At 40.8% G+C, this 12,261-nt stretch overlaps 1 protein-coding gene and 1 non-coding gene across 5 annotated transcripts in view; both read left to right on the top strand.

Annotated features, from left to right (window-relative positions):
- The window catches only part of USF3 (upstream transcription factor family member 3), a 57,130-nt gene that overhangs the window by 3,281 nt on the left and 41,588 nt on the right, over positions 1 to 12,261 (top strand). The gene's annotated exons all lie outside the window — the stretch shown is intronic.
- LOC118148188 (small nucleolar RNA SNORA40) lies at positions 6,669 to 6,796 on the top strand. The gene has a single exon (XR_004734965.1). It is a non-coding gene; the product is annotated as a small nucleolar RNA SNORA40 (small nucleolar RNA).

The following is a 12,261-nucleotide window of genomic DNA, read 5'->3' on the forward strand; positions in this document are numbered from 1 at the left end:
CAGAAGTTTTCTTTAAGTTTGATTGGTCTGACTCTTCCTGCAACCATAGTTTTAGGTTTGATTTCATCTTAGAAATGTTAGCAGCTTCCTCATACCTTAACTAGCTTTGAATTCATGTATAGACATCAGGATTTTTTTCATATCTTGTCTTTGTTTTGTTAGTAAGTTATTTATCTTCCGTGGCCTCATAACAGTTTGTACTTACTTCTGTGTTAGCATTTAGCACATTGCCCTAAATGTGTGTTTATATGCCTTCCCCACCATACTGCTAACCAGAGCCTCCATTTTGAGCAGCTCCGGGGGGCACCATTCACATATTCTTGAATAGCATTGCAGCACGGCAGAAGTAGAACTCTACCAACATAGGAACTGTGTTCTTTTTATCTTTGTATTCTCAGGACCTAACATTGCATTTGTGATTACTAGGCGTTAATAAATGTTCTTGAATGAGTAAATGACTGCCATGTTATATATTATAAAAAGATAGCCGTATACATCTTGAGCATAAGTTATTTGGCATTAATTGATTTTGCTATTAAATATTTTTCTGTCCTATACTCCTATTATGGATTTGTTAAAGGTTAGTAGAATCTAAGTGATTGTAGTTGTGACAGACCCTTTAAATATGTACTCTTCCTTCTAATATGCACAGACGTATATGTGTCTTGAGTTTTTTACTCTGTACTGTAAGGGTGTACACTTATTATTCATAAAATATTTGTGGAACTCTTGCTAAGAGAAAAGTGGTTAACTGTCCAATTGGATAATTTTTCTTTTTCTCATTAAAATTTCCATATGGGTACAATTGCACTACTTCAGAAGGCCAGGTCTTTTAATTGGATCAGTAGGGCATGATAGGTTGTTTCTATTAGTGTGCTAATGCTGTGTTTTTAATTCGGTTCACCAAGTATTTATTGTTTACCATGTGCCCAACACTGTTAGGTTGTAAAGAGAAAACAGAAATAGTAAATGGTGGACTCAGCATATAAGAACTTTTTAGACTGATTGGGAGGATTGTTTAAGGAACTCAATGGAGTATTCATTAGATGCTAAATTAAACATAAGTATGTAAAATCTATGATGTAATGATTAATACAAAAAAAAGGAAAGACGAGCTATTCTTTCAGCAGACATTTATTACCCAATTACCGAGGGCTAATTGTTGAGGATACAAACATCAAATTTTTTTTTCATGTTTGTATTCTCAGTAATATGAATAATATGATTTTTTTCACGTTTGTATTCTCAATAATTAGCACTCAGTAGTGGAGTAGTAAGTTTCTACTATTTAGAAGCTTATAACCTAGTGGGGAAAACTAGTAAGTATATAGACTGTAGTTCATGTTAAGACATTGTGGAGGATTAGGATGTTTGGGGGTATGAAGAAGGGTGTTTAGTCTAAGCTCTAAGGCACGGGTCCCCAGGTGGCCTGTTAGGAGCCAGGCTGCACAGCAGGAGGTGAGCTACCCTCCTGTCAGATCAGCAGCAGCATCAGATTTTCATAGGAGTGGGAGCCCTGTTGTGAACCACTCATGCGAGGGATCCAGCTCGTGTGCTTCTTGTGAGAATCTAATGCCTAAGCTAGATGGAACAGTTTCATCCCCAAACCATCCGCTCCACTTGCTGTCCATGGAAAATTGTCTTCCATGAAACCAGTCCCTGGTGCCAAAAAGATTGGGGACCACTGCTCTAGGTTTCAGAGAAAGCTTAAAGAGGATATATAGTGAGGACTCTCAGAAATTCCTTAAACAGCAGAAACCAAAATGGAGGGAATAAAGAGAAGAAATTTGTGGTGTCACCACTGTCTACCTCTGTGTCATTGGAGGGGCCAACTTCTCTTTGGTTATAAACAATAGAAATTGAATTTGGCTAAAGTTAAGCAGGCAGTGGATAAACTCACAGAAAGAAAGGGAGATAGAATAATGAAGTCTTGGGAAGGCCAGGAGAACAAGAGCACACAGGACCGCAAGGATCCATGGGGCTGATTCAACCTCAGCTGGCTTTCCTCCTTGTGGGGAGTCTTATTAGTTAGGCCCATGCCTGCCCCAGAGGTGAGCCCATATTTGGTGGTCCCACCTGATTTCAGGGATGAGACAGAGAAGGTCTCCAAAGGAAAGCCAGGGTATTATTATCAGAAGACCAAAACAGCAGAGATTTCTTGCAGCGTTCATTGGATTTGGCAGTGTGGAAGTCTTTTGGTGAGCTTGGTGTAAGCAGTTTTAGGAATAAAAGTCAGGTAACAGCTGGGTGAAGAGTGAATGGGAAGTGAGGAAAAGAGGGCAGGAAGTGTCAACGGCTTGTTCAAGAACCCTGATGGTTACGAGGAAGAATGGGGACACCTGTAGGGAGGTGCAAGATCAGGAAAAAAAATCATTTTAGGGGTTTACATGGAAACAGTTGAATAAGGATTTATTTTTATTGAGATGGAATCTCTCTCTGTCACCCAGGCTGGAGTGCAGTGGTGCGATTTCAGCTCACTGCAACCTCTGCCTCCTTGGCTCAAGCCATCCTCCTACCTCAGCCTCCTGAGTAGCTAGGATTACAGGTTTGCAGCACCACACCTGGCTAATTTTTTGTATTTCTGGTGGATACGGGGTTTTGCCTTGTTTCTTTCCCAGACTGATCTCAAACTCCTGAGCTCAAGTGATCCACCTGCCTTGGCTTCCTAAGTGCCGGGATTACAGGTTTGAGCCACTGCGCCTGGCCCTGAATAAGGATATTTTTAATGGACAAGCACTAAGAGGGAAGGAGGGATTATAATATATGAGAGAAAAGGGATGTTATGTAGGAAGTTTACTAAATATTGAGAGTGATAGAGTCCAGCGTGTAGGTAGAGGGTTTAGTTTTGTTAGAAATATTAGGGAAAATTTTATAGAGAGGACAGACTTGTGTTGGACTTTAAAGGGTTGGTAGGATTTGGATAAACAGAGCAAGGTGGAAAGGTCATTTCAGTGGGAAAACAGCGTGGATTTAGCACAAAGTGAACTAGCTGATAAGGAGCACAGGGATAAACCTACTTGAATTGAAGAAGAGGGAGAGGGAGATAGCATGATAAGCTAGAAAACCCCACTTTTATGTGTGTTGTGCTAGATGGAATTGAGTAGGTGAGACCGGCCAGTGAAGAGGTACAGTCACGAATGCCAAACCTGGAGTTTGGATGTAATGCAGTAGATGGTGGGAAACAGTGCTGGAGATTCTGAAGCAGGAAAGGACACAGTAAATATGGCGAATTGAAAAGACTGTTGAGACTTTGAGGTATAAAATCCATCTACTGGGAGAAAGGCTGAGGGCAGAAAGACTCCTTAAAGCCAGACGTGTGTAAAATGGGGCCTAGTCTAAGGTAGTCATAACAAAGGGGAAGAGATGAGCATTATGAAAGAGTTGATAGGATTTGGTGAGAAGATATGAAGATTATTTGAGGGTCTAGAGCCAGGTTAAACTTTTGATGTCATTGATAAGATGGAGAACTTGGAAACAGATCTCTTAAGAGAGAAGGGAATTTAACACTTTCCAAACAGACTTGTTAATTTGTTTGAAATATAATGTTCTGAAGAGAGCTTTGCCTATCCAGAGATTTGGGACAAAGTCAGAGTTGAAAGGTAGCTTTATTACAAAAACAAAAAGGCTTTTGCATAGAAACAGTTTGAACCTTTGTAAGGAAAAAGCAAGACTGAAAAAGAGGAGTGTTGAGCTTTGGAACTCAAAGGAGAAAGATAAGCGTTCATGTTAGAGAAAGAGGGTGCATGATTGGAGAGGAGAAAGACAACCTAGGAGAGAGAATTTCAACAAAGGGAGAGATCAGCAGCCTCAAATCCTGCCAAGAAGAAAATGTCAGGTGCAAAATGGCACCTGACCGCAGCTTTGGTTGGCTAGACCTGTCAGAAGGTCTAGGAGAGATTGACCAAGATGGAGAGGTGAGAAGTTTCACAGGAACATGGGGAGAGAAATGGAGTTGTAGGTAGGAAAGGCAGTAAATTCTTGTTTAATGTGAGGGAAATCCTTGCATTTTGGAAGGAGAGATGGAAGAGGGAAACTAAAGTGCTAAAAAGGAAAGAATCAAATATAGGATCCTTTTTCTCAGATCAAAGAATTAACTTTAGGAAGTCCTGGAGGCCTGAAAGGATAGATTTATAGGTTTACAGGATTCTGTTATGGTAAATGTAGAATCCAGTTAAGGAACTTGGACCAGATAACTTCTATCTTTTCAGTCAATTAAGGGGGAAATGGAAGAAAGGCAACTAATGTGTATTGAGCACCTGCTATGTACCAGGCACTTTGCCAGATCCATAAAATGTGTCATCATGTAAACTCGTAACAGCCCTCTGTGGAGTTGGTGAGACTCTCTCAATTTTAAATGTGAGGATGCCGAGACTCTGAAGGGTACTTGTTTCAAAAGCAAATAGCCAGCACCTGCCAGCTTTGAGATGTCCTAAGTCTGACATCAAAGGCTATTCCTGTTCACTATACCATCTCATTCACTGATATAAGGCGAAGGGTACACAGGGGCTTTAGAGCATCTGTGTTAATGATCACAGTGGCTGTGTTTTAGAATCATTTCAGGAGTATTGAAAAATTCTTGTACCCCACCTCGGTCACCCATTCCTTCATTCAACAAATACTTGCTGATTACTCACTATGTGCCTAGCATGATTCTAGGCACTTAGAGTACATCAGTGAATGAAACACACTCAAATACTTGCCCTCAAGAACACTGCATCCTATATACTGAACCAATCTCTGGAAATGAATTCTGATGATTCTGATGAGTAGTCAGTTTTCAGAACCTCTGCTCTAGGAGTAATTGATGGGAGACAGACTAGGATTGCTGAGTGTGAATTCAAAATGGGCCTTCTCTGCACAGATGGCACTCAGGACCACTCAGTAACAGAGGAGAAAACATTCCCGGTAGGTGATTGTATATCAAGGGACTAGCATAAGACCAAGGAGTTAAACTTTGAATTAGCTGACCCTGGAGTCAGTTTTACAGTTATACTACAAAGGAAGCTTATGCATGATTATAATGATATTTTACATTTGTATAGATTTAGCTATACTAGTTTCAGAAGACCATTGTTCATTCAATAAGCACTTGAGTAACACATTGTGCACATATTGTGCTAAGCCCTTGGGATGAAATTGCCTTAAAGGACCTTGGATGTGTATGATGTCAGTTGGTCCTTAAAAGAACCATGAGAAGTAGAGTTAGCATTCTGGAACCATTTTATATGGATATTAGGATTGAGCAAATTAGTAAAAGTAATTGTAGACATTGAAAACCAGATTTCTTACTGTCAGAAAGATATTACAAATAAGCAGGGAGGCAGACTATACTGAGCCCTGTGGTGCTAGATTAGAACCAGAGATATACGTGTAAACTCATGCTCATTTTAATATAAATACAGATAGATACAGAAGCAAATGTAGGTCTATGTCTATACCTGGGTTAATAGACGTAAATTTATTTAATAATCTGTCTGCTGAGAAGGCCCAGAAGCGGTGACACCCCAGTAGCAATGAGAACAGGCAGCACCTAGATCTTGGTTTCTAAATTCCATTCTCTAATGAAAAGAACAAAAATTTCATGAAGGGAAAGCTGATTCTAAGACTGGGGTAGGGAAAACACAAGATGAGTCTGGAGTATCTTGTAGTACCAAAAAGTAAGGAAGTACTAGAAAGAGAGTGTGTGTGTGTGTGTGTGTGTGTGTGTGTGTGTGTAAAGGGCATAAGAGATAAGAGCTAATCCAAAAGAGCACCCAATGGCCAATGTGTTCATAATTTAAACAGCATATTAACTCTAGCATTGAATTGTGATCTGAAGAATAAAATAAATCATGAGTTCATACTGATATAAATAAATTATTGAATAAATAAATAGGGGAGAAGTGAAAATTTTCCTTGCAGAATAATTCTGAATACATAAATAATCCTTTTTCCAAGAGGTAGAGATTAATTCTCCTCACTTTGAGTGTGGGCTAGACTTAGTATTCCCTTCATTTTTTAATCTTTTTTTCCTTTTTTGAGACAGAGTTCGCTCTTGTTGTCTAGGCTGGAATGCAATGGCATGATCTTGGCTCTGCCTCCTGGGTTCAAGTGATTCTCCTGCCTCAGCCTCCCAGGTAGCTGGGATTACAGATATGTGCCATCATGCCCATCTAATTTTGTCTTTTTAGTAGAGATAGGGTTTCACCATGTTGGTCAGGCTTGTCTTGAACTCCCAACCTCAGGTGGTCTGCCCATCTTGGCCTCCCAAAATGCTGGGATTACAGGCATGAGCCACCGTGCCTGTTAGTATTCACTTCCAAAAAATAAAGGACAAAAAGGGGAAAATAGTAATATAGCAATAGATACTTGAATAGTATTAACAGGAAATTTAAGGAGGAAAAGAGTACTTCTTTTCACAACTTAACTCCTTCAGTATGATCTGAGTAGATGAAAACAAGCATATTTCATTTATATAATGAAAAAATCCAGGTAAGTAACAAATAAAAAGAATAAGAAAGTAGGAAAATAAGAGTTACCATAATTGTTGTTGAAAAGCTGGGAAAATTGTCACGTATAGATCAAAACACTGAGGAGGGGATGAGGCAGAGCAAGAGGGCTGAATAGAACCCTCCAGCAATTGCCCCCATGCTGCAGAACAACTATCCACATAAGAAAGCACCTTCAACTACACTTATGTATGTTTTTGTTTAACTTGTGGGCAAAGACTTATGGTTAGGTGCAAAAAATAAATCCTCTTTTGCAACCCAGAATTCATTGTTCAGTGTGAGTTTTGATACATATAAGAAGGGATATTACGATACCTGAGACAGTTAACTGATGGGAGTATTGGTGGCCATAAAGTTTGGTTCCAAGGCAGGCTCAGTGCTCAAGCTTGCAATCCCCACACTAAGGTGGGACCCTTGAGAACGTGATGTCTCAAGGCATTGCCATATTTCCAGACATCTGTACTATTCTTGAGTGTGATCGCTTAGGAATGAATATGATTTGAACTCAATCATGTTAGGAGAGGGTGTCAAATTAAGAACCAGGCAGATCCACCACCTATAGTAAAAAGGACCCTAAAGTCAATTGGTTGAATGAATTATATCCCAAAGATTATTGGTGAATTGTGAGGTCTTCATCAGTACATCCATATTAAAAGGAGATGACAGAAGCCAAAATAAAAGAATTATGGGTTGACAGGACAGCTGGATTAAAATAAGCATCAGTTTCATTAAAAAGGGCTAACTTCACCCCAGCTCTTTAGAGGATCTAAAGTGACCTTGATGAACAGTAGACGAAATCACAACATGGAATTCCTTGAATAAAAATTTATTGACTTAAAAAAAAAAGAAGGGAAAAGTACCTTCATAAAAACCAAATATCAGGTGGCCAGGCACAGTGGCTTACACCTGTAATCCTGGCATGTTGGGAGGTTGAAGTGGAAGATTGCTTGAGGCCAGGAGTTTGAGACCAGTTTGCTCAACATAGTGAGAGCCTATGTGAGATTCTAGTGTGTAAGCTACTCATGTCTCTACAAAGAAAAGAAAATCAGGTGAGTGATCACAGTACCTAGTTTTAGCATCATATCAAGGAAGGAGACACTGAAGAGGGAAAGACAGCCTTGAATTGCCTACACCACCCTTACCGCCTTCCCCAGCCATGCAACATGGTATGGAGAGAGAATCTCCGTGCTTGGGGGAGGGAGAGCAAAGTGACTGTGCAGCTTTGCATTGAAATTCAGTGCTGCTCTATCTCAGTGGAAAGCAACACAGGGCAGAATTTAGCCGATGCCCACAGAAGGAGCTTTTAGACCAGCCCTTGCCAGAGGGGAATCTTCCATCCCATCAGTTGGAATGTGAGTTCTGGTTAGCCCAGAACCAGTGAGGGCTAAAGTGCTCTGGAGTTTTAAATCAACTTAAAAGACAGTCTAGGCCACAAGGACTGCCATTCCTGTGCAAGTTCTAGTGCTTTACTGGGCTTGGAGCAGGTGGACTTGGGGTGTACATAACCTAGTTAAATACCAGCTGGGGTGACTAACGGAGTGCTTGCATCCCCACTCCTCCAACTCTAGACATCACAGCTCCAGGAGAAGAGGGAAAAGTAAGAGGACTTTGTCTTGCAACTTGGATACCAGCTCAGCCACAGTAAAATAAAGCCCACATTCTAGACCATAGCTCCTGGATAACATTTCTAGACCGACCCCGGGCCAGAAGGGAACCTACTGCCCTGAAGGGAAGGACACACTCCTGGCAGAATTCACCACCTGCTGACTGAAGAACCCTTGGGTTTTGAATAAATATCAGCAGTAGCCAGGCAGTAGTTGCCATGGGCCTTGGGCAAGACCCAAACTTCTCACTTCAGGTGTGACCCAGCACAGTTCTTATCTGTGGTGGCCATCAGGAGAGACTCTGGCTTGAGAAAAGGAGAGGGAAGAATAAAGAGGACTTTGTTTTATAACTCAGGTATCAGCTCAGCCACAATAAAATAAAGCACCAAGGAGACCCCTAATGTTTCCAATTCCAGGCTTTGGTTCCTGGAATGAATTTCTAGACCACCCCACCAGGCCAGAATGGAACCTACCCTGAAGGGAGAGACCCAGTCCTGGCAGGACACATCATCTGCTGACTAAAGAGCCCTTGGGCTTGAATAAACATCAGTGATAGCCAGGAGACAGTTGCCACAGGCCTTGGGCAAAACCCAGTACTGTGCTGGCTTCAGGTGTGACCCAGAAGTTTCAGTGGTTTTATCCACAGGAGGATTGCATGACTCCACTCCCAATTCCAGACAGCTCAGCATGAAGAAAGAGACGCCATTGGCTTGGGGGAACATAAGGGAAGAGAACCAGAGACTCTGCTTGATATATCTTACTCAAGGCCACTCAAGTTGTACCGCTGCAAAAGTCACAGCATTACTGGGCTCGGGAGTGCCCCCTAATGCACATATGGCTGCAGTGACCAAAGACTTAGATTGCAACACTTAATTCCTGTTGAATGCTTACAAAGCCTTCTCAAGAAGGCTGGGTACAAACAAGCCCAGACAAAAAAGACTGGAATAAATAACTAACTTTTCAGTGCACAGACATTGACAAACATCCACAAGCATCAGGGCCATCCAGGGAAATATGATCTCACTGAATAAACTAAATAAGGTACCAGTGACCAATTCTAGAGTGGCAGAGATGTGTGATTTTTGACACAGATAATTCAAAATAGCTGTTTTGAGAAAGCTTAACGAAATCCAAGATAACACAGAGAAGAAATTCAGAATCCTATCAGACAGATTTAACAAAGAGATTAAAATAATTTAAAAGAATCAATTAGAAATTCTGGAGCTGAAAATTCAATAGACAAACGAAAGAATGCCTCAGCCTCTGAACAGTAGAATTGATCAAGCAGGAGAAAGAATTAGTGAGCTTGGAGACAGGCTATATGAAAATACTCAGAGGAGGGCCAGGCGCGGTGGCTCACGCCTGTAATTCCAGCACTTTGGGAGGCCGAGACGGGTGGATCACGAGGTCAAGAGATCGAGACCATCCTGGTCAACATGGTGAAACCCCGTCTCTACTAAAAATACAAAAAATTAGCTGGGCATGGTGGCGCATGCCTGTAGTCCCAGCTACTTGGGAGGCTGAGGCAGGAGAATTGCTTGAACCCAGGAGGTGGAGGTTGTGGTGAGCCGAGATCGTGCCGTTGCACTCCAGCCCGGGTAACAAGAGCGAAACTCTGTCTCAAAAAAAAAAAAAAGAAAAGAAAATACTCAGAGGAGTCAAAAGAAGAAACTATGAAACATGCCTCCAGGATTTAGAAAACAGCTTCAAAAGGGGAAATCTAAGAGTTACTGGTTTTAAAGAGGAGTTAGAGAAAGAGACTGTGGTAGAAAGATTACTCAAAGAGATAATATTGGAGAACTTTCCAAACCTAGAGAAAGATATCAGTATCCAAATCTAAGGTTATAGATCACCAAGAAAAATTAAAGAAGACTACCTTACGACATGTAATAATCACACTCCCAAAGGTTAAAGATAAAAAAGGATCCTAGGCTGGGTGTGGTGGCTCACGCCTGTAATCCCAGCACTTTGGGAGGCTGAGGCTGGTGGATCACGAGGTCAAGAGATCGAGATCTCTTGGCCAACATGGTGAAACCCCGTCTCTACTAAAAATACAAAAAAATTAGCTGGGCATGGTGGCCCGAGCCTGTAGTCCCAGCTACCCAGGAAGCTGAGGTAGGAGAATTGCTTGAACCCAGGAGGCGGAGGTTGCAGTGAGCAGAGATCGCAACACTGTACTTCACCCTGGCGCCTGGCGACAGAGCAAGACTCTGTCTCCAAAAAACAAATAAACAAGAAAGGATCCTAAAAGAAAGAGAAAATGAAAAAATGACATGCAAAGCAATTCCAACATGTTTGGCAGCACATTACTCAGTGGAAACCTTGCAGACGAGGAGAGAGTCAGATGACGTATTTGAAGTGCTGAAAAAAAAAGACTTTTATCCTAGAATATTATATCCAGTGAAAATATACTTTCTTTTTTATCTCTCTCTCTTTTTGAGATGGAGTTTCGCTCTTGTTGCCCAAGCTGGAGTGCAATGGCATGATCTCAGCTTACCACAACCTCTGCCTCCTGGGTTCAAGTGATTCTCTTGCCTCAGCTTCCTGAGTAGCTGGGATTACAGGCATAAGCCACCATGCTCAGCTAATTTTGTATTTTTAGTAGAGATGGGGTTTCTCCATGTTGGTCAGGCTGGTCTCAAACTCCCAACCTCAGGTGATCCACTCGCCTCAGCGTCCCAAAGCGTTGGGATTACAGGCATGAGCCACTGCACCTAGCCCTGAAAATATACTTCAGACATCAAGGGGAAACAAAGACTTTCCCAGACAAACAAAAGCTGAGGGATTTTGTCAATACCAGACCTGTCCTACAAGAAATGCTGAAAGGAGTTCTTCAACCTGAAAGAAAAAGATGTTAACAAGCAATAAGAAATTGTCTAAATACATAGACAAATACAGAATATTTTAACACTAATTCTAGTGTGTAAGCCACTCATGTCTTGAGTAGGAAGATTAAAAGAAATCTATCAAAAATAATAACTATAACATTTTAAGACAGTATAATAAGATACAAGTAGAAACAACAGAAGGTTAAAAAGTAGGGGGTGAAATTAAGGTGTAGGGCTTTGTATCTGATATTAAAACATGATTTAGATTTTCTGTTTAGTCTTATGTTTATTAAGTAAACCATAGTTTTATAAAAATAAAATGTAGAATTTTTATCGGTTTTCTCTTGACTATTTATTTGTTTTTGCAATCAAAGTTAGGTTGTTATCAATTTAAAATAATGGGTCAAAAGATGTTATTTGCAAGCTTCATGGTAACCTCAGATCAAAAAAATACAGTAAATACACAAAATGTACAAAGCAAGAAATTAAAACATACCACCAGAGAAAATCAGTGACATGAGAAGGAAGGAAGAGAAGACCAGAAAACAAATAACAAAATGGAGGGAGTAAGTTTTTAACTATCAATAGTAATATTGAATGTAAATGGTCTAAACTCTCCAATCCAAAGACGTAGAATGGCTGGATGGATTAAAAAGGAAAGAAATAAAAGCCAAAAGATCTGTGGCCTGCAACAAACACACTTCTCTTAAAAAGACACACAGACACATATAGACTGAAAACAAAGGGATGGAAAAAGATATATCATACAAATGGAAACCAAAAAAGGAGCAGGAGTAGCTATACTTATATCAGATAAAATAGATTTCAAGACAAAAACTATTAAAAAAAAGACAAAGAGCATCATTATATAATTTCTTTTTCTGTCGCCCAGGCATGCTCTAGGCTCACACAACCTCCGCCTCCCAGTTCAAGCAATTCTCCTGCCTCAGCCTCCCAAGTACCTGGGATTATAGGTGTGCACCACCACACCTGGCTAATTTTTGTATTTTAAAGTAGAGACCGGGTTTCACCATGTTGGTTAGGCTGGTCTCAAACCCCTGACCTCATGATCTGCCTGCCTCAGCCTCCCAAAGTGCTGGGATTACAGGCGTGAGCCACTGCGCCCGGCTATTATTATATGATTTTAAAGGGACATTTCAGCAAGAGGATGTAACAATTGTAAATATATATGACCCAACAGAGGAGCATCCAGATGTATAAAGCAAATATTATTGTATCAGAGAGATAGACCCCAATACAATAATAGTTGGAGACTTCAACACCTCACCTTCAGCATTGGAGAGATTATCCAGACCAAAAAATCAGCAAAGAAACATCAGA

This window comes from Callithrix jacchus, chromosome 15 (genome assembly GCF_049354715.1).
Source record: "Callithrix jacchus isolate 240 chromosome 15, calJac240_pri, whole genome shotgun sequence".
In the NCBI taxonomy this organism is placed as follows: Eukaryota; Metazoa; Chordata; class Mammalia; order Primates; family Cebidae; genus Callithrix; species Callithrix jacchus.